General features: G+C 52.0%; 1 non-coding gene across 1 annotated transcript; it reads left to right on the forward strand.

The window, feature by feature from the left end:
• The first annotated feature begins 3828 nt into the window (after window positions 1-3828).
• LOC114231964 (small nucleolar RNA SNORA70) lies at window positions 3829-3946 on the forward strand. The gene has a single exon (XR_003617999.2). It is a non-coding gene; the product is annotated as a small nucleolar RNA SNORA70 (small nucleolar RNA).
• The last annotated feature ends 814 nt before the right edge of the window (window positions 3947-4760 follow it).

Below are 4760 nucleotides of genomic sequence, written 5' to 3' on the forward strand. Positions count from 1 at the left end.
CGGTCCATTTGGAGCTTTTTTTTTTTTCCTTCAACTTTTTCTCACCCGGGGAAGGGGTCCCTCGTGTCCCCTTTCATCCTAACCTGAACTTGGCCCTGCACTCCACTTAGACATGACAACAGCTGCCAGCCATGTAGACTTCAGGGAAAGCCTGCGCCCCTCAGGCACCTCCCAGAGCGATCAGAATCCCCCCATGAACTTGAGCTGTCTGCGGTGAAACAGGTTTGGGGAACTGAAGGAGGCAACTGAAAGGAACTCAACAGCGGGGGCCGGGACCCCAACGGCGGTTGCCTCAGCCACTTAAAATTCTTGGAAGCCCTGGACGGAGTCACTCGGAAAGAGAGAGAAACGGACTTAAAAAGCCAACCCGGGGCTTGAACATGTGTTCTTCGCTGGTAGAATCCAGGATGAGGATTTGGAGGGCCCTGTGGGAGTATCTCTCCCCGCTCTCCCCTAATCCCCTCCAAATCGCCTAGGCTCTACAGCTGTTGGTGAGCCAGATAAACTATGTGTTCAATTATTCTTGGCCTGGAGGGGGCGGCTCCCCTCAAAGGCTTGGGGGATGTAGAATTCGGGGGACTTCAATCAGCCCGGCCCTCCCAGGGCTGCCTCCAGGAGACAGGGCCTGTTTGAAGAGCCAGTGGTCCCAGTGAGACGCTCTCTCCCTTCCTCTCCCTTTTCATCTCCGCCCAGACGGGGCAGAGGCGGCTGACACCTCCCCACGGACCCGGTGGCGGGGAGCGGAGTTGGCTGTGGGAGCCGTGCCAGAGCAGAGGACCAAGGCGATAAAATAATTACAAATGAAAGGGAGATTAGCGGGCACTGTCGGGACAAATGCTTCCAAAATGGTTCCTGAGATCTCCGGGGCGGCACATTCTCAAAGGAGGCGGCGCAGCAGCTGCTGTCTCCATGGCAATGGGGGCAACAGATGCCCGGCTGGGAGCGCTGGCTGCAAATGGCAGACCCAGCCAAACCCCAGCCACGGGCACGGAGATGACAGACCGGGTCACCTTGGCATCATGGAAATGCACTGGTAATGAACACAACTTTGTTTTCTCCTGTGTCTGCTCTCCCTCCGCCTCCCCTGGCTGCAGCGGAGTCCCGCTAATAAATGGTTGACAGCTGTTGAGAGACGGGTCGGGGCTGGAGTGGCTCTGAGAAAGGCTGTCTTTGGGGGGTTGATCCCCCAGCGGCTGCAAGGTCCTCGGCGGGGGCTGGTAGCTCTCTCTTCCACTGAGTGCTCGTCTGCACCCCCTTTGGCAGGTTCCACCTTTGGCGACTTCGCTTCCCTGGCCTCCTTTGCCAAAGGCCCGTTTGCTAGTTTCTACATGTTTTTCACCACGTGTGGGCCGTGATCCACCCCCATCGGAATCACCTGGTTTGCTTGTTACAGGTGCGGGTCCGAGGGCATCGTTCCAGACCTCCTGACTCAGAAGCACCGGGCATGAGCCCCCATCACGTGCAACTTCAACGAGTTTCTCACGTGCTTCCCATGGGCCCTTGAGCTTGGGGTCCACCCCAGGGCTCTGCCAGGGGGCCGAGCTCTGCCCACTCCCGCCAGCCGGACCTTAACTGCCCAAGCCGCCAAAATCAACCCAGCTTCGCTTGAGTCTCCCCAAAGGCTAGAGAGAGAGCCAGGAGGGGCTGAAAAGGCCGGGCCTGTGCGCCCATGGCTGCGAGGTGAGCAATAGGTGGGCGTCTCCGAGGTGAATTATCCTTTCTCCCGTCTGGACACACAGTGGCGGGTGTTTTTCTTTCAATGCCATGCCTAATGCTTTGCAGGCTTCTGGGAGGAGGGACAAGGGCAGCTCAGAGGAGGGACTTCCCCGACCTGGAAGTCAGTCATCTGTCGCCACGGTGTGGGGAGATACAGGGGAGAGGCTGACCCCGAAGCCGGACCCTTCGCTCTTGGCCTTCAGTGGAGCGGGTGAGCCCCGGACCCTCTGCATTTCGCATAGTTAGGAAGATGGCTGGATGCAGCCTTCCCACTCCATCACCTGCGTCCCAGCTGGCACGGGGCTCACACGGGCACAGAAGGCTGCACTCAAAGGCCTAGGACCGTGGTCAGCAAACTGCGGCTCGCGAGCCACATGCGGCTCTTTGGCCCCTTGAGTGTGGCTCTTCCACAAAATACCACGGCCTGGGCGAGTCTATTTTGAAGAAGTGGCGTTAGAAGAAGTTTAAGTTTAAAAAATGTGGCTCTCGCAAGAAATTTCAATCGTTGTACTGTTGATATTTGGCTCTGTTGACTATGAGTTTGCCGACCACTGGCCTAGGAAGTGATTTCAGTTTCCTTCTTGTCCTTCTTACACACACACACACACACACACACACACACACACACAGAAATGGGGCAAAGGTCCAGGTAAGACACCATTTTCTTAGGTTCCTCTCCATCCAAAATTTCCTTCCGTCCTCTGACACTCAGACTGGCCCAATCCCTACCAGATTCACATCCCTTCACTTTCAATATTGAATTTTCCTTGTTCCCTCCCTACCCAAGAGAGATGGACTTCCTAGAAGCCCAACACCTAGAGAGGAAATAAAAGGCCTTTGGGACTCCGTGAAATTGCCGAATCACTTGGGAGGGAAGGTGCCGCGGAGCCTGTCGCCTGATTTTGTCCGCCCGGGGCGGCCGGAGCAGCTGGCTTTGGGCGGGCACCCTGGGCTTGAGCATTCGCCTTGCGGCCTCACGTATCTACCTCTCTCTCCAATGAAACCTTCAGGGTGCTCATGTGGCAAGAACAGGGCAAAGGAAGTGTGTTTCGCGTGGCCTTGATAAGAAACACTTGCCCAAGAAATTCATTTGTTAAGTGACAGCGTGTCAGGAGAATACAGTTTTGTGTTTCACTGACAGGCTTCTGCTGACGGGCATGCCAGGGTGGAGCCGGGACACCGAACGATCATTATGTGTGGCTCGTTCAGAATACCCTCTCGTGCCTCACGTTTTCTTTTTCTTTTTCTTTTTTTAAATATATCTTTATTGATTTCAGAGAGAGGAAGGGAGAGGGGGAGGGAGATAGGAACATCAATGATGAGAAAGAATCATTGATCGGCTGCCTCCTGCACATCCCCCACCGGGGATTGAGCCTGCAACCCGGGCATGTGCCCTGACCAGGAATCCGACCCTGACCTCCTGGTTCATAGGTCGACGCTCAACCACTGAGCCACACCGGCCGGGCCATGCCTCGTGTTTTGAAAACATGCTGTCCTCTCTCCTTTCGAGGTGATAAGGCCTAAGAAGCCAGGAGAGAATACACAGAGGCCCGAGACATCTGTGAAACTGTATTGGACCTGGAGTGTGCAGGATCAAAGATATAACTTGGAAGACAAGAGGGGGGGAAAAAAAGCCTCTTTTGCCCAGTGGCTAAGGAGGGCGAGGGGTGGGAGGAGTATGCACAGTTCATACTGTTCCAGGAGAGCTGAACATAAACCTATTTCAAGGGTTACACTTGGCCCAGAAACCTGTTCACATAAGAGCTCTGGCTGACTGGAGACACAGGGAGGTGGGCTGCAGCGTCCCACGCTGAAGGGAAAGAATACACTGAGATGGACTCCCTGGGTCTGGGAAACAGAAGTCAGAGGGAGCCTCTTCGCAGTAATACTTCTCCAGGAGCCACGCAGCACCCCCTGGTGGCTGAAGGGCTGTGACTGTCATTGCAACTTCCTGGAAACAGTGCCACCTGCTGCACGCTCTGGAGCCTGCTGATTTGTCAACCAAACTTCTCCAGGTACTTTCAATTTACCCACTTAAAGGAGGCAGTGTTGGGCTTTTGGAAGTGAACTTGTGAAATTAAAAAAAGAAAGGGAACGTACAAAATGGTTTGACTGCAGCCATTAAACTGACCATGCTCTTTTCCCCGTGGGGGCCTGGTGTGCAATGGCTGCACACAGTTGCATTCTTATTTATTTTTATATATTTATAAAAATAAATATATAAAAATTTTGCATGTGGATGTCCAGTTATTCTAACATTGTTTCTTGAAAAGATGATCTTTTCAATGCGTGTTTGTGGATTTATTGATGATAGCTATTTTGCATGTGGATGTCCAGTTATTCTAACATTGTTTCTTGAAAAGATTATCTTTTTCAATGCGTGTGTTTGTGGATTTATTGATAATAGCCATTCTGACAGGTGGGAGGTGTTATCACATTGTGGTTTTATGTGGAGGTTCCTCAAAAACGTAAAAAAAAAAAAAATAGAACTACCATGTGACCCGACAATTCTGCTTCTGGGTATTTATCTGAAGAAATCCAAAGTGCTCATTTAAAAATGTATATATGCATCCCTATGTTCATTGCAGCATTACTTACATTGGACAGAACATGGAAGCAACCTAAGTGTCCATATATAGATGAATGGATAAAAAATAAGTATATAGCCCAGCTGGTGTGGCTCACTGGGTTAGAGCAATTCCCAGGCACCATCTGTGTGCCCTACAATCCAACTCAGTTCTGACACTATCTACCCACTGGTTAAGGGCGCAGTCCTACAAAACTGTCCCCTTTCCCCCACGTCAGACACCAACTGCAAGTCCAGGTTGTCACCTGAGCTCTGACCAATTGGCTGTAGATCAGAGGTTCCCACAACCCACCTCTCGGGTTCAATTAATTTGCTAGAGTGGCTCATAGACTCAAAGACACAGGTTGCTTACTAGACTACCAATCTTCTATATATATAAAAGGCTAATATGCGAAGTGTCCCCTTGGGAGTTCGACCAGGAGAAGGGAGTTTGATCGCTCACTATGACGTGCGCTGA

This window comes from Eptesicus fuscus, chromosome 23 (assembly GCF_027574615.1).
Source record: "Eptesicus fuscus isolate TK198812 chromosome 23, DD_ASM_mEF_20220401, whole genome shotgun sequence".
In the NCBI taxonomy this organism is placed as follows: Eukaryota; Metazoa; Chordata; class Mammalia; order Chiroptera; family Vespertilionidae; genus Eptesicus; species Eptesicus fuscus.